The following is a 25,001-nucleotide window of genomic DNA, read 5'->3' on the forward strand; positions in this document are numbered from 1 at the left end:
CTTCTCCTTGTGCCTGCGACTGGGCCTTTTTCCTCAGACCCTCAAGAGAGTTGCACGCTCTCTGTCCCCTACAGAAGTCAAACGTCAACAGCTGATTGGAATATGTCAGTGGCACAGAAATGAATGACCGACAGACACATCCTTGAAGATTATCAAATGTGTGATTTGCCTGATGGTGCAGTCCAGGGGATACAGGGTGATTTGTGACGGGTGTGCTAGCGACCAGGTCAATCTCTGATCGAGGAGGTGACAGGCAGCCAGACACTCTTTCTTCTCTTCGGTGCCACTTGCCCCCTCTACTGTAGGTTCTGCAGGAACTTTCATCCCATATGGAACATTACCAGCTTCCACAGAATGCCCGCTGCACGTTCATCTGTGGAGGCATGTGCTTGTTTTATAAGCTTTAGCACTTGTGCTGCGGCTGGCATCGCCAGCAGGGGTCAAGTCCTAAAAGAAAAGTGGGGGACTCATTAACATACCAATTGAATGTGGCATCACCAGAAATTAGCATTTCAATGTGACCTCTGAAAAAGGTGGGGGAACTTCTGAAAAAAGTGGGGGACTCCGTTCGCCAAGGTGTACCCTTGACTTGAGCCCTGATTGCCAGTCACTTATCATCTCGACCTTTTAAGTGAATTGACATTATCTTGCAGTTTTCTAATCCTAACTCAAAATCTGGCGGTAAATACTACCCGTCTTTGTCCAAAACCACAGCATGCTAGCTGTATGCAGCATCAGCCAAATCAGGCATCTTGAGTGTGTTCCAAACAGCACATGTGGTATTACCGCATGCTGGATCCTTCTCATAATTTTGCAGTGCCTAAAAATGGGCCTGATTACGGGTCTGGCAGTAACCCTGCCGGTGCTACCAGCGGGTTGCCGCTGGACTATTATAATTTACCAGCGCTTGACTTCCCAGTGCCACCAGCTCATTACCAGTCTGGCGGCCCGGGACACTATGGGAGTGGAGACACAAGAGCACCGGCACCGTTGCTAACAGTGCTGGTGCTTCCGTCACCAGTCTACCTATTGAGGCCGCTGCACCCGACAGGGTCACACCTATTGGGTACAGCGATCATGGCAGGCAGACTCTGAGTTTGCCGATCCGTTAACAAGGGTGCCGGTGAGCTTACTGTTAATCCCCATTTCCATAGAGTCCAACTGGACTCTATTAGAGTGGGAACACGGGGCACTGTTAGCAACGGTGCTGGTGCTCCCGTGAAGAGTCTGCCTACCGTGGCCGCAGGGTCAGAGTTGTCGGGCACAGCAGCCATGGCCGGAAGAATCGTAGTTTAACGGTCCGGAAACAAGGGTTTCGGTGAGTTTACCACCAGCCTTGTTTCCTGAACAGCAATCTTATAATGAGGCCCAATGTGTGAGTGGGATAGCCAGCATAATTTTACATTACGACATCCACTCTCACGCGGTGTGGGCATGTTTCTAAAACAGCTAGGCCTCATTATAAGCATGGTGACAACAGTAAACACATTTAAAAAGTTCGGATCCCATGGGATATTAATGGCATAGTTCTTCCTAGAGTAAATATCCCGTATTAATCTGTTGCAATACTTTCGGTGAACCCTGCGTTGTAAATATTTCATGCAATCCCAATTCATGAGCAGATGGTACTTTAAAAATAATAAGGACCTGACTGCAAATTTGGCGGTAGCGGTAAAACATTCTCTATTTTAGAATACCGCATGTTTTACCACTCTGCCGAACCGTCCATTCCTTTTGTAAATACTGCCGCACAAAACCATTACCGCATGCGGTCGTTAGCTCGTGCAGTGATCGCCCATCCTTATTGAGTCCTCTGGCACTCCAACATGGGTAACAACTTAAAAGTATGCATGACTCGGAATCACGAAATGACTGCATGCAGTAACAATATGAACGTGTGAATGCACTTACACATTAAATACAGCCAAACTCATTATCATAGGTCAGGTATTTAAAATACTCCCTGTTTTTGGCGTTACCGCGACACACACACCACCTACTCGGGAATGGTTTGCAATTAGAGGTCATAACCCAATCCCCGTTGGTATGTTGCTATATCAGCAGCCCTTCCTCAACTTCAATTACTGAAACAGCACAGTGCGAGGTCTTCGAGGCACTGACCCATCTGGGGACACGTGACACACAAGAGGTGGCACGGGGACAAAGTGGAGCCGCAGCGCGAGAAAAGGCCAGATGAAAACTGAACTAGGACCTGGCGTATACAGAGAGAGGAGAATGCTACTGTCCCAGGCAAAGCTCGTGAGCCCACGGAAAACACAGAGCCTCGGACAAAGGCTTTGTGTCTGTATATTAGCCCGATCTGCGCTAAGGTCAACATCTGGCCAGTCCCATTGGGAAACTCATATTTGAAGCCAAGATTCCGAGCACGCGGGAAGCACCGGTGCCACCCACATTAGCTAATATGTACACTGGGCAGACCGGAACAAAAGTCAAAGAGCAATGGAATCCCTTCGGAAATTGGTGTACCACACTTAAAGAACAAATGATAATGCAATACAGTCTCTCTCGGCAGCCAATCATGTTGCCAGAACTGACAGCCATTGCCATTCTTTAACAGCCCACTGCAAATACTAAGAGGCCAGTGGAAGGCCTGTAAAGGGGGGCTAAGAGGATTGGCACTGGCTGCACTCCCCTCTCTAGCCCTTAAGGTGTGTTTGGTGGCTACTCAGGAGGCTGGGCCCCACCACTCACTATTTGATATGGGACCCAGGGGTGACATGGGGATGTACCCCCTCTGCCCCCACAGCACCGAGGGCGAAGTCCAGCACACTGCCACATTCGGTCCATTTCCACCTGAGGAAGGCTTAAGTACCCTGGCCCTTGTCCACGCAGAGCTACGAAAACACTGTATTGATACTTGAAAGTCACATTTTACCACCCTGAGTTCACTCCTTGGAATACAAAACCCACCAACAAGACAAAGAGCTCTGGCCGCCTCCCCTTCACCAACGGCACATACGCGCTTCTCTGCACAAGTACGGGAATGAGAGTTCCAAAATGGTGGGCAGGCCTCTTAATCACTCTGTCTGTGGAGTGGAGTGCCAAGTGGGAAAACTATTAAACACACCTGAAGTTCTACCACGTGACCAAGTCATAGCAAGAAACAATTACCATTCACACTTGCAGGTCATAGAGAAACCGACACAGAGGTGCGACTCTGCGGGTGGGGATGAGCCCGCCTGGGAAAAGATACAGTGGGTGTGGATGTTTGCAGTAAGTTTAAAGAAAGCTGAAGGCGTGGGAGAAGGTCGAGGTGTGGAGAAGGGGAGATTACAAAAGAGGCTGGACATGTAGAACGTCCTGGAGGAATTGACAAAACAGAAGAACCTGGAGGAGGTGAACATGAGTAGCAAGAGAAAAGATCAAAGGAGAGAAGAGGAGGCAAAGAGAAAGACCAAGAGAGAGAAGTGCAGAACATCAGCACTGAGGAGGGAAAACAACTGGAAAGGAGGAAAGACTATTAGTTGAAGAAAGTGAGAAAAAGCCGGACACAAGAGGAGGGTGGGAAGTTCCCTGGAGGAGCTCTGACGGCAAAACAATGGCAGCCTACTCGTTGGTTGGGAGAAATGGGGGGAAGGAACAAGCTTGTGGCGGAATGGCAAGGTCACTTTGTTAGAACTGATATAATATTGTTTCGTCCTCATCATATATGTTGGCCTATGCCCAGTCGCTTTGTGAGGAAACCCATATTACAAGGTCGTGACCTCAAGTGAATCAAGCCTCCATTTTAGGTTAGAACCGCCATTTTAGTTTATTGTACAAAGTCACCCTGTGGTCTAAAATGGCCGTCTCTTGTGCTCTTGTTCTTGCCTTAACCTCTTCAACCTCTGTAGGAGGGTTAATGTCCAACCTGCCTTCAGGCTACATGTTAGGGTCATGTAGACCTTGTCCTTTGTTGACCTCGGGATCAGGGGATTACTTGAATTAGCAATGTTAAACTACAAGTATACAAGAACAGTAATGCTATCCAAAAACGACATGCAAAACATTTGTTTGATCTGTATTAAAACGATACGTAAAGAGTGTAACGTTAAATTAAAGAATAATAGAGTGTGTTAGTAAATGTATTCAAAAGTAAACCGCATGCACGAGATATGTAAATTAGGAAAGGGAACCTGGCGTGACCCTAGCCCAATGTATAATTAACTTGTAAGAGGCTGGACATCATTATAACAAACTGTATAAATACGCTGATGTCCAGCTAGCAAATTCTGCTCACTGCACACATTGAACCCTGCTGGTGGTCTCTGTGATATATTGACAGCCAAATAGCTATTTGTGTACTGTGTGCAATACTGTTCAGTTTTGTAATAAAGATTCCGGTAATCTTTACAAGCCTGTGTCGGTGTATTTTCCTTTGCTTTGTGTAACAGCCTTAATATTGTATTTTTCTGATTCCACAGATGGCGCCCGAATAGGGACCCTCAAGATTGACTTTGTCTCGTTGAAGGTTGGCTCGGCTATCGGACCGGGATCGGACCAACAGAAATGGCCACTCTAGACGAGAAGCAAATTCCTCGACGTAACTGCACAATCCGATCCCTGAACTGTCAGCTGTAGCCCGAGACGACGTCTTGACGAGGGTCCATACATCGAGGTGGGTAAATTTGCCAAAAATCACCAGACACGTGGGTCCTTAGCATTGTCCTTAGTAACTCGATCGGGCCTCCCAGTCCTTTGGTCAGGTGAATCGTGTCCCGATTCTTAATCTAACCCTGACAATTTGAATTTGGAGCATTGTACTCGCGAGCACAATTATTTAATTAGGTAACACCAGAACTTTGATATGCCTGGGAAATTGTCTGCCTGCTTTAGGCCATTATTCCGCAGCGACAGACAATCTTTGGAAGATAGCCGTCCCGCACCACAGGAGGGGTTGCCGGCATGTACTATGTACTGTAAGAAAGGCTTTGGTAGTATAGCATTTAATGACATTTGGCACAGACAGACCAGACATAATTCTAATCTTCGGTGGCCAACCAATGGTAGTTTTGAAATCCCTCGTATAGAATATTTGGAGTCAGTATGAGTAAAGAAAAACGCTAGACCTGCAGCATTTGATGCATTGCACAGTTGGAAAACAGAAGCTTTGCAGCAACAAAAGAGTAGAGAGAAAAATATGCGTAGACATATGACTGGTGTCGAAAAGGCACGGTTATATGATCAAAATAAACAATTGGAGTCAGTTAGGAACACGGACAGGGCGTTTCGATTAGGCATTCAGAAAATCTACCCTTCAAAAGATTTTCATACGTCAGACGAATTGATTAATAAACTTTTGCATGAACAAAGGCCTGATGCCTCCGCGCCACCCCCGTATGTCCCTCCTCCCGGCGCTTTGCCCCTTCCCGTTCTTATTCCCCCTCCTATAGTTCCTCTGGTCCTCCCTGCTGTTCTTCCTGCTGTTCTTCCAGCCGTTGCTCCTTTGCCTGCCCCCTTGCCTCCACCTGTTGATATTCAGAATGTGCCTACTCTTCTTCTTCCAAGTGATTCTGCATCGCTTGTAGTAGTCCAGGGAGCGAGACCAAGGGTTGTGACTCGTAATACTGTGCCCCCAGAAAAAAAGAATGAATTGATTGCTTGGGCTAAACATTGTATGGAGAAGGGTGAACAAGCTGATGTTTTTTCCACACTCGAAAATGTAAAAGGTATTCCTGAGAAAAATGTTTTTATTGAAGGATTAGGGACTCATTTGAGTATAATGTGGAATAGATTAAATGCTGTAGATTTCCCACAAGGGTTACGGAATTTGAACGCCTTAGCGTTGTCCAGAGATACTGCAGAGAAGGTAAATGAGCATGTTGAGAGGATTTTTGAGTATAGGAAGGCGTTGGAAGGGTTAAGAAGGAGGAAGCAGGTGGTGGTAGTTTACGTATTATGTACTTACAGAAATGGTTTTCTCCTCGCCGTGAATTAAAAGAGGAGGAAGCGCGAATTTGTATAAAGGATGCGATAAGATGGATTTCGGATATGTCGATAACTCCAGATGAAGTATATGACACATATAGTCAGTATACGTTAGAAATGCAAAAGAAAGTGATACAGGTGATAGTAGAGTACCTGCAGAAAGAGTGCGTAAAAAGGAAGATTTGTTGTGCCGCAGAATTGTTGAGTGTTTATAAGAGAGCTTTTTTAGTTGATAGTTCTTCAACTGCTTTAGCGCTCGACTTGGCTCTGTTGCTTAGTAAGCGTTCAGAGTTGCCTACATCTCAGTTGCCTATGAGAGAGGTTCCTCCGACATTTGTCCCAAAGGTTGAGATTCCGGCTAATCTTGCAACGGGTGCAGCTGCTCAAGATATTCCTGCACATTATGTATCACAGTTTGTTCACGTCCCGTTTTCAAGACAGGAAGTGAACACCATAAAGCAATCTATTCCCGATATAAGAAAGAATCCAACCGGGTTCTATAAAGAAATAGAGTCGGTCTTACAGTCGTCGGTATTCACCTTAAGTGATATTGACGTATTATTTTACGTACACCTGCCAGTCGATTTGTGGAAACAGATTAGGACTATAGATGATATACCTGGGTTGGGAGATACATGGGATAACATGGTTAGGCTAGATAGAGAAAGACCAGCTGGCGAACGACCGCCTCAAGTGATATTAACCTTGCCTGATAGAATCATTTTAAAATTGAAAACTATAGTACCTGAAAAAAGAATCATTTGGGACAAGCTTACGGCCTGTGTCCAAGGAAAGTCTGAGGGTGCTACCGATTTCTTCAATCGGTTCGAGCAGGTATTTTCAGATTTCAGTGGACAAGACTTAGGCACAGAGTCAGGGAAAAGGCTGTTTGTCGACAAATTTGTATGTGGATTGCTGCCTGACATCCAGTTACAGATTATGTCTTCTCAAAGCGCTTGGCAGGCGAAGTCTCAATCAGAAGTACTGCATATGGCTCAGTACTATGAAAATCGTGTAAAATACTGGAAAGGAAAAACTTGAGAAAAAAAAGGGTGACCTGAAGACAAAAGGTTTATTGCAACATATTGTTAAAAGCCCTACAGGGGTAAACAATTTAGAGGTCAGTACATTCCACAGGGAAGTGCACCCTTGGCTCCGGTAACCATTAACCAGTGTGCCAATTGTCGGCAGGAAGGCCACTGGCGCGCACAATGTCCGACCTTGCAGCAAAGGTCATTTGGGAACATGGGTAGACGATTTAGAGGTCGCCCAGGTTCAGGGGGCCCTCGCAGAGGTCAGTTTGCACCAGAATCACAGCAACCTCCTTCACAAGATAAGCAAGTTTCGAATGTGGATAATAGAAACATTTTTGATCACCCTTCTGCCGCGTATCTCTCTGAAGAGCTTCCTTTTGATAATATTCTGTTTCGCTAGGATTGCCCGAAGCAGGATTTGGAACCTACGCCTATTCCCGTTCATCAGAAAGGCCCCTACGTTGAGATGGCGGTGGGAAATAGGAAGCATCTATTTTTAGTAGATACGGGAGCACAGAAATGTTCCATTGATCATTCACGGGTTCCAAACATTCTCCTGTCAGAGCAGTCCAACGTTTCCGTGGGGTTTTCAGGCACACCTGTAGTTTGTCCGGTCTCTTTGCCGGTACCGATAACACTGGGTCCCTTCACGGAACAGTGTCCATTTCTACTTACTACAAACTGTGGGGAGAACTTGCTGGGGCTAAATTTGTTGAAGGCATTGCATGCAGTAATATATTGTTCTCCGGACGGAGTTCGGTTAACGATTTCACCTCAGCAATCACTCGCCTCTCAGTTTTTGACTCGACCTTTACCGTCAGAATTCAGTAATGTTCCAGAATGCTTATGAGCAATTGATGATAATGATGTGGTCGTTCTTCAAATTGAACCTGTTAAAATTATTTTGAAACATGGAGTAAAATTGCCTCGCATCCCGCAATATAAGATCTCAGTTGAAGGCGAACAGGCTTTGAAATGTATAGTTTCTGATTTTGTACATCATGGAGTAATTGAGGAGATTACGGGTAGCCTATCTAACAGCCCCATTTTGCCAGTATACAAAAAAGGTGATAATGCGATTCCCTTTCATTTTATAATTGATTTATGTGCTATTAACAAAATTGTGGCTCCTCAATTTCCTATTGTACCTGAAGTTACAACAATATTGACCATGATTCCGGCTTCTTCCATTCATTTTAGCGTTGTTGATCTTAAAAACGTGTTTTTCAGTATTCCCATACACATGGATAGCAGGTATTTGTTCGCGTTTACCCTAGGTGGACGCTCGTTTACATTCACTCGTGCACCACAAGGCTACACTGAGAGTCCAAGTATTTATAGTAGGGCATTGAAAGAGCAGCTCGATACTCTCGAGTTGCCTACTACTTGCACATTACTACAGTATGTAGATGACCTCCTCTTGGCTGCTGATTCTGAGAGCGCCTGTAAAGAAGGCACTGTGTTGTTGCTTTGTCATCTAGCGAAACATGGCCACAAAGCTTCACTTAAAAAATTCCAATATTGTTGTCAGGAGATCGCATATTTAGGCTACCTTCTGTCAAAGGAGTGAAGACGGTTGACACCTGAACGAATAAAGACTATTTCTGGCATGTCTGTCCCAAATACGCAGAAGGAAGTTAGAGCCCTGATAGGTATGGCTTCTTACTGTAGATTGTGGATCCCTAACTTTTCGTTAACGATTAAACCAATGCTGGCTTTGACAAAGAAGGGCATTTCTTTGCCATTGCCATGGTCTTTGGAACACCAGACAGCATTTGATTTGCTCAAATCCACGCTGTGTTCAGCGCCGGTTTTAGGAACTCCGAATTATGATAAGGCCTTTGTATTGTTTGTGCATGAACGTGATGGATGTGCTTTGGCTGTATTAACGCAGGAGCATGGAGGGAAGAATAGGCCGTGCGGTTACTATTCCTCCGCCCTTGATCCAGTAGCATGCGCTTTGCCAAGATGTTTGCGCGCTGTTGCTGCTGCGTCTGTAAAACAGAGTGAGGTAATGGTCCTGGGTCATGCGTTAACCCTAATGGTACCTCACTCTGTAGATATTTTATTGAATAGAACTCAAACGCAACACCTCACTTCTGCACAAATGATAAGATATGAACTAATCTTGTTTGCCTCCCACAATCAAATTCAGAGGTGTTGTGTATTAAATCCGGCTGAACTATTACCTGTCTCGCAAGATAACGTTGATGGTGATGAAACGTCACACGATTGCCTTTATGTGACAGAACAAGAGACTAAAGGCAGAATCGATCTGAAAGACACGCCTTTGGATAGCCCACAAGGAGAGCTATTTTGTGATGGCTCTTGTTTTAAACTTCCAGACGGTATATCCACGGCGGGTTATGCGTCACTACTTTGAACACGATTGTGGAAACCAAAAGAATTATGCATAATTCTGCGCAGGCCGCAGAAATTATAGCGTTAACTCGAGCTTGTGAACTTTCTGAAGGGCTTACAGTAAATATATATACCGATAGTCAGTATGCTTTTGGGGTGGTCCACAATTTCGGTAGACTTTGGAAAGAACGAGGTTTCTTGACCTCGCACGGAACGAAATTTCAGCATGGCACCTTAATAGTGTGATTACTTTCAGCACTCACACTCCCTGTTCAGTTAGCTATTATCAAATGTTCAGCACATCAAAAGGTTATAGATGATGTAGGAAAAGGAAATGCTTTCGCCGATCAGATAGCTAAACAAACTGCCACTGATTTTAGTTCAGAAATGTATGCTGTAAGAGAGACTGTAAATATTTGCACTTTGGGTGAAAGTATCGATGCTGTAAAAGATATTCAAGCAGATGCTACCATAGAGGAAACTAAGAGATGGATCGAGGGCGCAGGGAGATTGGATGATGATGGGTGTTGGGTGGACAATATTGAAGGAAAATGGTTGCTCCTGACGCCTACATTACAATGATGGTTATTATGGCTCATGGTCCGACACATGTTTGTGCACGTAAATTGACAAAAATGCTACACAGTGTATGGGCCAATGATAAGATTTTCAAAACCGCGGAGCGTTTTGTCCAAGGGTGCATGATCTGCTTGCAGCATAATGTAGGAAAAGGTACCTCGACTCCCAGAGGAAGTTTCGCTCCACCTTCTGTCCCGTTTGAGGTTATTCACTTTGATTTTATTGAAATGGAACGTTGTAACAATCTTAAATATGTGTTGGTTGTCATTTGTGCCTTTAGTAAGTGGGTTGAGGCTTTCCCGGTTAGAGATGCAATGGCCATAACCACGGCAAAAACTCTGTTAAAAGAGTTTTTTCCTAGGTTCGGGCTGCCGAGAGTTATCTGGTCGGATAATGGCCCACACTTTATTGCTACTGTAATCCTACAAATTTGCAAAGGATTACAGATTGACAAACGGTTCCATTCGGCCAGACATGCCCAAAGTGCTGGATTAGTGGAAAGGCATAACGGCATTATAAAGAACCAACTCGCTAAGGCGTGTGCTGGCACCTAGCTAAAATGGCTGGACGCCTTACCGATCGTGTTACTGTCGATGAGAACAACCCCTCAAACTAAGACTGGGCTCTCTCCCTTTGAGGTGGTAATGGGGAGACCTGCTAATATTTGGGGTTTGCCACAAAGCAGTTCGCTGCGGGACATAGAAAATGTGCTTCTTTCAGATTACTGTAACCAGTTGACTAAAAATCTGTTTTCAATTTATCACCAGGTGCGAGAGGCATGACCTGTACGCTACGAGGGTCCCGGTCACAGTCTACGACCGGGGGACTGGATCCTCACAAAGGTTTTTGAGAGCTCGTCTTGCCTTGCAACTCGGTGGAGGGGTCCCTACCAAGTCCTGCTAGTCACCCAGACTGCCATGCGGGTAGCGGGTCGTAAGAACTGGATCCATGCGACGCACACCAAACGGATCCCACAGCTTGTGCCATACGATATAGAAGATACAGAATCCCTTCCCACTGCTGTAACTAGTGTGCCTGAAACAGCAACAACCAACAAGGGAGAATCGGAGACTGCTCCGGCATCCGCAAGGCCAGATAAAACGTTCCAACAGTGGAACTTCCGGATCAATCCTTTTCTGATCCCATTTCCATTCATTCGCCACTTCCAGGAGGAAGTGACGACACTTTGTCCTCATCAGAAACTGAAATATAATTTGCGTCCAAGGAAGTAAACGTGCAGCATGGTCTGACTGTGCGATTGTAAAAAAGAAAAAATAATTTGAGGGCTTGTCTTTTGGCCCGACTGTACGGGAAGATTCTGTTGGCTAAGGGTTGTGGGAAAGACATTAAGAAGACGTGCGACTGGAGTCTCCAGCAAACAAACAATTGGTGTTATTTCGGTTGAAGACTGCAATGCCTGCACTCGCTACTGCTCGTATCGAACTTTTAGATAAAAATATGACTAGCAGAGACAATAATCAAGTATGTAAAGGGACCCCCCAAAGTGTATTGTCACCTTTTTGTGATAATGACTGGATTTTTAGTAACTGTTGGTTTTGGGTTATGGTATCTGGAGGAAGCATATCCGCTAGAGGACTTTTTACCTATTGAAAATGTATCTGTTGTCCCCACTCCTTCAGTGCAATTGCATACTTTATCACCTAGAGATTCTTTGCATAGACGGAACTATCAGAATAATACCCTTTTGTTAATTATGAATGCCACTCATGCAATTTTAAATAAGACCAATTGTTGGATCTGTTCACATCTACTGCAACATGGGGATAAGGGGCTAGGTTGGTATATTCATCCTTTACCTTTGACAACTGCCTGTTACGCTTCTCTTAGAGCACTATTTATTGGCCAATGGAATGACAGCATCTCAGGGAACTTTGATGGTACAAATTTAAGTAGCTTTGAAAAACATGTTTTGATGCCCCTGGGATGCTCGCTTATTGCAAGTAGAAGTAAGCCAAACGTTGCTTCTGTTAGGCCTCTGATAGATTGTTTCGTCCTTTTCAGTCTTTAATCTCTTTCAAAATGGCTCCTATAGGCAATAAGGATGCCACGCCTCCATCTTATTCTGTTAACCATATCCCCGATTCAGTATCCTTCTGCATACAGAGGAATGGAACACGATCAATGGGTAATTTTAGAAAGTGCGCCAACGTTGCGAATTTGACTAGTGAGAACAGACATCTGCACGTAGGCGAACCTGTCTACTTTCTTTGCGGTAATGTGGCATTTCCATGGTTGCCCAGGGTTTGGCAAGGAACCTGCTATTTAGGGATTCTACTACCTGGGGTATTTATTGCCAGTACTGCAGATGTTTCGAAAACTCGTCCACGACGAGGTGTGAAAGGGGATACTCCAGCGCAGACTCTAGGAGATATTATGAAATCCTTTGTGCCATTTTTTGGGCAAATTACGAATTCAGAAGATATCAGGGGACTAACAAGAGTATTGGAGAGAACCATCAATAGGACCACTGACATACTCTATAATATGACGTTAGAACAAAAAGCGATAAGATTAGTGGCTCTTCAGAACCGGATGGCATTAGATGTCATTCTGGCCGAGCGTGGAGGAGTATGTAAATTAATGGGGTCCGTTTGCTGCGTTTACGTACCAGATTCCTCTCCGACGATCTTTAGGGCTATCCAAAATCTACATGTTCTTAGTTCAGAAGTACATGTTCCTGAGGGGATCTGGGAACTTAGTGCATGGTTTTGGGACCTCCTACGGTCATGGGGATGGAAGTTGTTCTCGGCCCTGCTGATTATCTTGGGAGGTTTTCTGTTTCTTTGCTGTTGTATACAGTGTCTCCCTGGTACATGCTCAGTATTAGGGGGATGTTGCACGCAAGCAACAAGTGTATTAGGGCATAAGATATACGCCCCAGAGAAGGTTTCCAAAGAGTATGTGTTGAAAGAAACTCTGGTATCAGATCTAATGGCAATAGATATGTCAGACAATGATTCGGGATGTATAGATGTTGAAATATGGAGTTAGTTGCAAAGTGATTGAAGGTAGTTTAGCGCTTGGCATAGGCCAAAAGGAGGGTTTGTTAGAACAGAAATAATATTGTTTCGTCCTCATCATATATGTTGGCCTATGCCCAGTTGCTTTGTGAGGAAACCCGTATTACAAGGTCGTGACCTCAAGTGAATCAAGCCTCCATTTTAGGTTAGAACCGCCATTTTAGTTTATTGTACAAAGTCACCCTGTAGTCTAAAATGGCCGTCTTGTGTGCTTTTGTTCTTGCCTTAACCTCTTCAACCTCTGTAGGAGGGTTAATGTCCAACCTGCCTTCAGGCTACATGTTAGGGTCATGTAGACCTTGTCCTTTGTTGACCTCGGGATCAGGGGATTGCTTGAATTAGCAATGTTAAACTACAAGTATACAAGAACAGTAATGCTATCCAAAAACGACATGTGAAACATTTGTTTGATCTGTATTAAAACGATACGTAAAGAGTGTAACGTTAAATTAAAGCATAATAGAGTGTGTTAGTAAATGTATTCAAAAGTAAACCGCGTGCACGAGATATGTAAATTAGGAAAGTGAACCTGGCGCGACCCTAGCCCAATGTATAATTAACTTGTAAGAGGCTGGACATCATTATAACAAACTGTATAAATTCGCTGATGTCCAGCTAGCAAATTCTGCTCACTGCTCACATTGAACCCTGTTGGTGTACTCTGTGATATATTGACAGCCAAATAGCTATTTGTGTACTTTGTGCAATACTGTTCAGTTTTGTAATAAAGATGCTGGGAATCTTTACAAGCCCGTGTCGGTGTATTTTCCTTTGCTTGGTGTAACAGCCTTAATATTTTATTTTTCTGATTCCACAACTTGACAGCTAAAGAGTCAGAAGAAAGACTTAGAGACAGACATGAATCAGCATTGGTGAGGCGAGGCGGGATGTGAGACAGGCTTGGGTAAAAGGATAATGCTCCGAGACAGGGAAGCAAATTGGAACCTGGCCCCTAGACACCCCTCCCGGCCTACCTAATTCCTGGGAGACACTGTGGATACTGCTGAAACCTCGAAATTCTATATGAGTGTCTGAATCAACTATGAGGTGCTACTCAACGTGTGGCGGCAGGGAGAAGCCCACCTAGGACCAGACCGGAGGTCATTCGACTCAACAAAGTTTTGCCTAAAAATTGTGAATGATACTGGGGGCCTGGAGAGAATTTGTTAAACCCCCCCGAAGCAAGAATACATTTGTTTACCATTTTGACCCCATTTTTGAGTTGCCCAATTTAGTAGATTGTTGAGAGTAAACATTTTGAACTAGATCTAGAAGCTCATTCCTCTGTGGAGTCCAATTGGTTTGGTGGTATCCTCTTTCAACCACATCATTGCCATTAGTACCAATGTGCAGTTGCTTGACTTTTTGGACAGCGAGTTTGTTAAAAAAAAAAAAAGAGGGTCCCAAGCTTCACAGAACATTGAGCATTTTGGGCAGAGAAGAAATCATTTTCTGTTGCCATGACTACATACATAGAAAATTAAGCTGTGCTGCTGTGTCTTAAGAAACATGGTAGCACTTCAGGTAAGTGTAATGTATTTACTTATCTAGGCACGGTGAGAGATGACAGGTGGAGCACAGGCAGATTGGGGCTGTGGCTGGCGACAAGGAACCAGTAGCAGATGGTGAGCTGAATACTAAGGGATATGGAGATCGCAGAAGAATGTGAGCGCAGGCAACACCCAGCAATTCCACAGGTTTACACGGGTAGATCAAGCTTGTGTTTCGAGCCCCCTGATTGGAAAACACGGCCAAGGAGCGGGCTAATTTATCACCTTGCATGATTGTGAGGAAAGATTTCTTAATTGTGGGTAATTATCCTTCCATGTGGCAACCCCTAAACTTTTTGCTGTTGTTTTCACCATGATCTAGGCTTTGCCAGAGAAGTGCAGCCTTCTGCCGCACTCCTCTGGGCTTTCGCTCCATTCTTACGGGGAAACTGACATGCCCTTAAGACAGTCAGTACCGGGAAACTCTGTTTTCCGTAGTATCTTTATCATGTTGTGGCTTACGTGCAACATGACACAAGAGGGCACTGTAAACTATGTTACTGCTCTCTTGGCTCTCTAGGCTTCTACAGGCCCTAGATACTCTTTTTGGATTGTAACTGATAGGTGCAAGTGAATCACGGACGGGAATGGTGGCAGCGATCGTTTCTTGTGTTTTTGAGCTCCTTTTGGCGTTTTAAGCGCGTTTCTCGCGCTTAGCCCAAAATGGTGGCCTGGCTCCCAAAATGGCCAGACCATGAGGCTCCTTTGTCCTGTCCGCTGACCGTCTTGCCCCCTTCACCTTCCACAGGTCATGCCGACCCGGGGCCTTCCTTATTTGGGCATGTACTTTCCCACGAAACACAGATGCTTTTGCGGGCTTCTACAGGCCTTGTGTGTGCCTCCAGGATGTGGGCTGGGATGTCTGGTCCCAATACACATCCTGGGTGCCAGAGAGTCTAGTGTGGTATGAATGCCTGGGACCACCGTGGTCCGTGATAGGTCCACGTATGGTGTGAGTGTTTTATGAGCGGATCTCCCATTGGGTCCCCTCCGTTTTGGCACGAAGGAAACCGTGGATAAGAGGGGGCTGGAAACGCCACTACCATGTCGATCTCCTGAGTTCTCACGAACAAAGGAATACAGGAGCCAAGTATCCTGCAACCACGAGGCTGAACCGAGGAATCGCTGGTGACCCGCTGAAGGACTGCTCCTCTGCACTGCTGTCGCCTTGTGAAACCCTTTCTACCTCTGATCGAACCAGAAGGCCTATACTGGTACTTCGACCCTTGGAATAGCGGGGACAGCTATTCTCGGCATCTTCACCATCTCCTGCACGTAAGCCTTTCGGAAGTGTCTCTGGGCCATCCAGCAGACTGACCAGCCTACCCAGGAGTCTTGCTCTGTAACCGCCGCCAGGTTGTGTTGTATTTCGAGTCCTTGTCACTCTCACACGATTCGTACACTTGGCATTCCCAGGTCTGAAGTGTACATTTGGCTGAGATACGCACGGCCGCTCCGTTGCCCTGCTGTGGTAACAAACTGTGCGGGTTCACTTCGTTTGGGACATCTTTAACTCAACTCTGCTGCTGCAGAATCTACTCGACGACGAGACGTCCCCTGCTCCCCTGAACCTGCCAGCACTGAAACTGACGCGGAGAAGCCTGGGTCTGCTTTCATCGGGGACCGGTGAGTAGCATAGCTAGGAACTGGTCGCCCTCCTGCAGGAGCCCATAGCTTTTCCCCGCTGTGTCAAACAGCACGCCTTTCCGTACTCGCGCTCTGCTTCTGCCCACAGTGGAGGCTGCGCTTGAGTCGCGGAGCTCTGTTCCTCTTCATTTGTTCACCGAACTGAACTGCCTGATTCCCTCGAAGAGACTCCCCTTTTTGCCCGTTGGCACCAGCGTGTGCAGGTACTTTTGAGCACAAGGCTCCACTCTTCGTAGGGCTTGGACTTCCTTTTAGTTAGGTGCCTCTGAAGGCGGACTGGGTCTAATCATTATTTCGCACTGCCTGTTTTCCTCCCCTTCTAGGTGGACTACACATTTCGTGCATCTAACGCTTTAGACTCGTTTGTATTTGTATATATATTGTATTGGTTTGGTATGTGTTGGTTTACTAGTTTTATTGTGATTTCTCGCTACGGTCATTGTTGCAAAGGCCTTGGAATAAATGTGTATATATTTTTAATATAACATCTGTTTGGAGTAGTTTGTAAGTGACCTTGCTTTGTGTGCTCATTGCGGGCTTTCAGTCACCCTCACCCCTGTTGAGACCTAGTCTTGACCGCCGCGATCGCTACCCTGATTGGTCTGGCTTGTCCAGAGGTTACCCTGTTCCACGTAATTAGGTTGGCCTTCTGAACTTCTGCGCCGCCAGGACAGAGTTCAGATATCCGTCTTAAAAATGATGGGCCAGGCCTGCTGTTTACTGACTGGAGTGCCTATACAGGCCATATATTCGAGCCGATGGAATCCTAACACACTTACATCCTCTTATCTCCCTTAAAATCACTGTCTGGCACAGCACCTGCAGTAGAAAGGACTTAGCTATGGTGTGCACAGACCTGACCTGAGACGGTTAGATCAGTACCTGTGCATTATTGCTGAAGTGCCAACCTCTAGACGAGCAGAGTAACCGGCACACACATCAAAGATCAGCCTGGATAATGCTAAGTACCGCTAGCCAGGGGTGTTGCTAGGTCTGGAAAAGACCCGGGGCTATGCTAATGTCAGAACTGTTGGGACTGGGGGCTAGCTAGCCTTTTGGCTGTAGCTCCTGAGATTCTATCTGGGGCTACAACCAAAATACCAGGGGCTACAGCCCCCTTAGCCACCCCCCCCTTGCAACACCTCTGCCACTAGCATAGCCCTCAGGTAACTACGTACAGCATACAGCACACTGTGTCTCCTATGCTCTGATTATAAGTGGTCCGTTCACTCTGCTCTGTCTTCACCCCTCACCTATCTCAGACTCTGGTCCGGGCACAGACTAGTCCCACAATTCTGCTATTTCATGTGTAGTGAAAATCAAACAATGAAACACGCAGATGCAGAGCAGGAAAAAAGGACTCCCCACCAAGAAATACCTTTCCCTTTAAGGAACTGCCCTGAGGACCCGCAATCAGGTGCCATGGTAGCTTTTCTGGGCTCAGACTGCGTGGTGCTTGGGAGGTTTCCATATGGCTTCTTTCCTCTCTCTTCTCAGTGGTGAACTGGGCTCGGCACCTCACACGCCATCTCCTTCTCTGTCTGCTCAGAGGGGCCCCTGGCAGGTGGCTTTGACTCCCTCATGTACCTTATTTTCCATGAAAGCCGCCAGTACCAGCTAGCTGGAACCCAGGAGATAAACCTTGAACACCAACGCTCCCAGAGTGGATGTATCCGGTCTCCAGCTCTTACTCTCTCAGAACAAACCCACAAACAGCAATAGATAGAAGCCCGCCAAAACCTCGGCCTCGTGTATGTTCTCAGCCAGGCAACCAGACGTATATTCCACGAAGTTACATTTTCTCCGAGGTCCTTGGTCCAGAACCTTCTATCTCCCACAGGAATATTCCAATCCCCTAGTGGCCATTACACTCCCCACCTCTCTAGACAATGTAATGGCGTCCTTCATAACACGGCTTCAAATCCCCTGTACAGAGAAAGTGAAAACATTATGTGGATTTATTACTTGTGCATTGCTATGTTTCAAATAAACTTCTCTGTATTAAAGTTGCACAATTCTTGAGGTTTCATGAATCTGCATTAAATATATCTGACCTCCCCACTGGGATCCCGAACCCAGGGAGTGGTCCAGCGGACAAAACATTTCAAAGCAGTCCATGGCAGTGTTTGTCATTTCTAACACATGCTACATGCATGCGATGTGCAGAGGCTCACTACCACAACAGGATTTACAAAAAAAACCTGCACATGTGGTTTAGTGATGCATGTTTCTACATTGGTGTTATATAGTCTCCCCTTCAAAATATCATCACCATGGTGATAGGTTAATGGATGAGCTGTCACACAAGCCCCACTTGTTCATAAAATGTGGGTGCAGAGCGGATAATTGCCGTGTTGGTATCACCATCGGAATAAGGACAGACACTCGGCGTGTGAGCAGGTACGTTTATTGTCCAGACGAACAAACGGCATCCGCCCGCTTACGCCTCTCTCCGGTCCGTTCTACGCATCAAGGTAGGCACGAGGACAGCCACACGAGGACACCGGGATACCACACACATGTTAATATTGCAACGTGTACAGCAGTCTCTACAGGTTGGGGTGTACCCCAATCATGGACAATTAATACTGCCCCATCAGCGACTGAATTTAGTGGCTCGTTTCACCTCACGTGCTGCTGTATGTATGCTGTATGGAGTATAACAGGGGGATCTTCTGATGCATAAGATAACTGCAGCTGGTACCTGCTTGGTGAGTATGCTTCTTCTGGGCTCATCCTTATCCACCAGTGGAAGAAGTTTCAAGCATTACTAGGTGTCCTTGTGCTGTGACTTGCAGCCATATTGAACCAGAAGGCCATTCCTACTTCTAAATGAACACCAGTGTTGCTATACTCAGAATCTGTGCCAGCCTCCTGATGCTCGTTCCTGTTCTTAACGAGGGGTGTTTTCGGGTGTGAGATCAAGCAGGATGTCCCAGAACAAAAGCTTCCTGTTGACCCAGTCATCTTCGTGGTGAAGGCCTTTGGGGAATTTCTGCTTCAGGGTGATTAGAAGAAGGTATTTGCACATCTTCCCCTGTCAGCGTCAGGAGATTTTGATGCAATATTTTAAAATAAATAAATAAAGATATTAAATACATGGTTTGTAATTTCTGGGCCCTATTTTTCTAGGATTTGGTATACCAGTAAATAGGGCAAATGGTGGTTGGTTAAGCAGGTTTCGGATTCTCATTTGCCCACTAACTTATCTGACCTCGACGCCCCAAACTCCGGATTAACACTCCATCATCATGTTGTTGAGCAGGCAGCCTATCCCTTTGATCATATCAGTATTTTCTCTTTGCAGCTTTCGTCTCACTATCAGCTGGGGCCAGCTGGTAGGCCTAATCCAGTTTCTGTCACATCTCATGAGCATTCTTCAGGTAATATTAAGGGCCTCCTCTACCCAGGGTTTAACCAATGCACAGGTCAATTGGCAGCCTCATGTCTCCCCCAAATGTGTGCTAGTCTGAGGGGAGTACTAAATGGTAGCAATTTGGTGCAATTATAAGCATAGGCCATTTTAGCTACATATTGGCTCTATCTGGTCTTCGCTTCTGGTCTCACAGAGCCAATCCTGCCCAACAGGTTTACGGTAAATATCTCAAATTGAGTGCCGCCATGTGGATGAGAGGGGCTCATTCTGACCTTCTTGAACACCAACGGGGCCATCATCCGCTTGATGTCCTTTCATTTGAAATCTGCAACTTTGTTTCAATGGGTGTGAGGTGGCCACCAATACTGGGTGCAGATCGTCTCAGTTTGCACTTTGGTGATAAGTGGCAGTATTTTGTTTTTTTTGTGGGACTTGGCATAGTGAGGAAAATGGCTGGTGACCATTGAGATGTTTTGGAGGCATTTGTTTTTCATTCCCAAAAAGAAGAACTCGATGTTAGACTAGGCCCATGTGTCCTGGGCTTCCCAGTGGGTCCAAGCCAATGAGATGTGTAATACCGGTCAACGCGTAATGCCCCTTTGCCTGCTGACCGAGACCCGCTGTCTCATAAAGTGCCCTCTGCTTGATTTATTTCTTGTTTGCCATAGTCCATATGCTGGAGGAGAAACAAACTGCCCCTCTCCGCTCTGTCCATGTTGTAGCGCTACACTGAACCCATGCTACCCATGCACAAGGCGTTGGCCTAGCTGAAAACATGGCGACTGTAGGGGTGTGTTAACACGTAGCTACTCTTCTAAGGGCCTCGCGTGCACAGCGGTGCATTGGGGAGCATTCAGGCCCGAGCCCCCGAATGAGGAGTAGCGTGTGGGAGCTGAGTTTGAATAGCGCATCCACCATCCTTGCTTGTCTGTGTCCATTGGCAAGCGAAACAAGTGAAAGAAAAAAATGAACTGTGGGCCATAAAGGCGTGAAGCTTATGCATGCTTGGAGCAGGAGTTTCCTATACACACATGTTCCAGCGGCCTGGCCTGCCTGACGTGTGACGTATGAGGATGTGTTACTGCTCATCTGTGCAGAACCTGCAGAATACCCCTGTGGTGTGGTAGGCCCAAGGCTGGTATTCCCTGTGTATCAACTCTGGATTGAAGGCACTTGACATCCAACACTGCCCTTTAGTCTACAGTCAAACATTGTACTGATGCTATGCTATGGGTTTGGGTCCAGTTGACCTAAAACCTTTGACCTAATCCTATTTGATTGAATTTGTTTGACCTTTTTACAGTCTAAAATGCGGGGAGACAACCCCCAGAACCGCCCTCCTCAACCTAATCTATACCCTTACCTTATATATATATATTTAATTAAATTTGACCAAAATAAAGTTCAAAGAATTCGATCAAATGTTTTAGGTCAAATGTTTTAGGTCAAATATGCTAATGCCATGCTATGTGTATCTTTTTCATATGGCTACTGCCCTGTGTTAAGTATATTGCATTGGGGTTTGGTTTGTGGCAAAAGACAATGGGGTATAAGCTTAATCCGCAAGCAGAAAGGCACCACACTCTCCTCTTCCCATCTCACTTTTGGTTTGGGTCGCTCTGGGTGGGCGCGCCCCACCGACAGGGAGATGTGAAGTTCCTGCAGGGTCTCTGGCACCGCATGTAGCCTCTTGCAAGGTGCTTGCACCTTAAACCATGGATGCTTTATTCCTGCCCAGGAGGAAACAAATCACTAGGCCTCTGATGGAATTACCCAACGCCTTTTGGATACTAAAAAAGAAGAACGGCAGTTTTGATTTTGTAGCAAACATTAGGCATCTCAGTAACAAGACCATGGGCCTCATTACACGGTGGGCGGAGAACCATGGCGCTATTAGCGCCATGGTTCATGCTGGTAAAATACCGGCACCGACTTGGTGGAAAGGGGAATTACCGCCCCATTCCAAGGTTGGCGGGGCGGTAATTCCCCCTTCCACCATTGCCCTTCCCCATTCCCATTTTTGCCCCATAGGGCATAATGGGAATGGGGAAGGCGCTAATTACGGTACCGCAAATTGCGGTACCGTAATTAGCTCCCTGGGTCGCTTTGCGGGTTGGTTTTTAACGCCTGCAAAAAGCAGGTGTTAAATACCCCAACCCAGAAAGGGACCTCGTAGTAAGGCGGTAAGGATTTACTGGTACCGGTAAAATACCGGTACCGGTAAACCCTTACCGCCTACAGTGTAATGAGGCCCCATACATTGGCCCTATAGCACCCAAGGCTTCCGACTTATCTAACTAAATGCTTATCTACGAATATACGCAGATTCATACTCTACCGACGCTTCAATATACTCCTGAGTCGGCAGCATACGCGGAGGTGGTATAAAGTGGCACCAAGGGAAAGAATCTGCAGACTGTGCCATGCTCATATTGAGACTACATGCCACCTTTTAACACGTCAGGCCCTTACATCCTACTAATAAAAAAACTAGGCCCTGATTAGGGGGTGCCAAACCTTGATGGCTGTACTAAAAACTGTCCCCAAAGAAGCATTTAAAATGCAGAATTGAACATGCTTGCGCACCCTCCTTCCGCTCTATCCCATTTAAAGAAGCCCATTCTGACAGGACCTTACAGTTATTCATTCTGCATTGCAATGTGTACGCTACTTCACCTGCTGTGCCTGCTATACCTGCTGCTCCTGCAATGCCTGCAGGCATAAGCCTAGACTTGAATGCCAAGCTGAGGAAGGCTTTTGGCACTGAGAATTCCATGACAGAAATACAGCAAAGGCGGCCACTCGCGGGATGCCCCTAACACGGTCTACCATTTACTCCCACACCAGTGGGAATGTGCACTCACGGAAGAGGATACATAAGCATTAGGATGGGTAAACGGGAAACACACAAGTGCTGCGACTTGCAAGTCTCGCCTATACCTTTGCGCCCTAGTCATATCCCGAACCCATTACTCCGACTAAAGGAAGCGGCTGCTGTGGGGGTACTCCCTACCCAAACCGGAGTAATGGGGGTCAGGGGTTGCAGGGGTCAGGGGCGTCCCCTGCATCGATTACATGGTAGCAGGGGACAATAAAGATAAAAGTAATTTTTAAAAACGGACCCTGCAGCGCCAATTTAGACCCACAGAACTGGCGCTGCAGGGATACAGTTGAGACAGCGGACCACTTCTGTGTGTGCTGCTGAAAAGGTAAGTGGGTGGGCGAAGCAGGCAGGGGGATACGGGGCACAGTGATTTATGTGATCACTGCGTCACGCAATAATGGAAGCCGGCTTTTTGAAAGTCGACATTATGGGCGGAGCAGTGATCACATAGATCCCGGTAAATGTTGTACAGTATTGTGTTAGGTGGGGTGCTATGCCGTGTTGCACGCACAGCTTTTTGGAACTTCTGGACTTTTTTGCTGGCCATAAAAGAGATTAACTCAATCACTGACTGTACTGTATATGTACTATACAGGAGGTTAAGGTTGCCATAAAGTACATGCCATGGGAGAGAAGACTACGATTGTTTTAGACCAAAATATTGCGATTTTCCACATATTTTTCATATCTATTGAGATGTTGTTACTGTAACATTTCCTTTTACTTGTGCTTTTTATTATTATAATTATTATTAGGCTATTTGATGAGCATGGACCTAGCTTCAGGAAGCAATGGAGCACTTAATGCTGGACTCCTGCAGGCTGTGAGCTAACAGAACAAGACGGCAAGAGGTCCACGTTGCAGCTATGGGCAATCCTGTTGTGAGCTCACAGGATAAAGGTCAGAATAGGTGTAATGTGCTGTGCTTGCCACCCTCTTGGCTGGAAGTGGAGTACTGCAATGCCAGTTATTTTTGGGTGCTAACCAGGACAGAGTTCATTTATTTTATTAAAATCATACATTATTCTGATTCCTTAAAGGTCCCTCTCCTCCTCTGTGCATTATGTGTGTTTGGTAAACTAAGAACATTTTAATTTCTGATATTGTAACTGAAGTAAGGCGAGGGATTGTTAATTTACCTAATTACAAGCAAGAGGAATTGGGTGAAGGAGATCCCTGCACTCAAAAAGGGAAGAGTCTAATAATTTGACAAATTGTACAGTTTATTGAAAGCTTTTTTAACAGGATCAAGTTATGGACAACACAGCATTCTCCAATACATTCTCATCGGTTACAGGTTCGTCCTGTTTTTTTTTTCTTTTTTTTCTGCAGTGTGACATCACAAAATAATGATACATTGCAAAAAACCTAAGATAGAATGGAATTGGTTAGTGACGTAGGCTACATCTGGAATACATATGGGGTTAGTACCCTTATTGGTTAAACCAAATCTGTGGCTCCTCCTGTGATCACCTCCTAAATGTTGCAACTTCCAGTATGTCAGGTTTGCGTGCTGTCTTTAGGCCGTGCAACAATGTGTGAGCTAACGTGAAAGGTGAGTAAGGTAAGTATTGGTTAGAGAGGGTCTGCTCAGACTTGCACCTTTGGAAGGGGACCAGCCCATGTCCACCTATTCAAGGGGGTGAGAACAGCCACAAAGGTCCTGCATGTATTCAACAAGTTACCATCTCCGATCCGCTAGGCCTTCAGACAGGACATTAGGCTTTGAACCTGGTATTACTTTGCATTCAGTTAGATGGGAACAACGGTCCCCATCTGGCCTGAATGAAAAGGCTTTGTCTTTCAGGTCCAAGTCACCTGTGTAGGAACCACAAACTTCATTTTCCTGCATGCATTGATGAGGATTTTCAGTTCTTACACATGCAGGTGTCTGATCTCTTTTGCTAATGTGAAACGTTCTCATCCTCGATGTCCTTAGCAATAATATGCACTCTGGCTGCACTCAAATACTGATTTGCGCATCTCTACGAAATCAGCATGTCATGTCTCTCTCTGTATTCTCAAGCCCTTTCAGTTCCTTCCATTCATTTCATTGTGGCCATGACTCCCATCTTGATTTACATAGCCGCTCATGTTAGTTGCATTCAGCATCAGCAAGCAATTTATATGTATGTGTGGGATATATTGACCCACTCAACAGCATTAGCCTAACATCACTGAGCTGCCTGTGCGCAAGAAACAGTAACCTGGCTGCTGGCTTCTGTGCGCACCAGGACCCCAAAACTGCTTTTGGCAGCAACAACAGAAAAATGGCTGCATCATTTTGCCTCACACACTTTGGGCAAAATGGAACAAGGGGACACACTGAAAAATAGGCCAGTGTGTTCTGAAACATATATGGAATCAAGTGAAAAGGAAAGCCTGCCATTGCAGCAAAACCCAAAATCCCCTTCAAAATGAAACCGTTTTCACCCTTTCAAAATGCTGCTTGATGCCAATTTCATCTGTCATTCTGAAACCACTGTGAGTAAAAAGGCCCCGTTAAAACCAACTCTCAGAGAAATCAAAAGCAACTTAATTTTCACTCGCACGGGAAACACGCATTAATTTCTTGGCAAACTGTATACAGTCACAGTAGTT

The 25,001-nt window shown here is 45.7% G+C and overlaps 1 long non-coding RNA gene across 1 annotated transcript in view; it reads right to left on the minus strand.

Annotated features, from left to right (window-relative positions):
• Positions 1–25,001, minus strand: part of LOC138565989 (uncharacterized) — a 499,289-nt gene that overhangs the window by 254,382 nt on the left and 219,906 nt on the right. The window lies entirely within an intron of this gene.

This window comes from Ambystoma mexicanum, chromosome 2p (assembly GCF_040938575.1).
Source record: "Ambystoma mexicanum isolate Mex_15411 chromosome 2p, UKY_AmexF1_1, whole genome shotgun sequence".
Classification (NCBI taxonomy): domain Eukaryota; kingdom Metazoa; phylum Chordata; class Amphibia; order Caudata; family Ambystomatidae; genus Ambystoma; species Ambystoma mexicanum.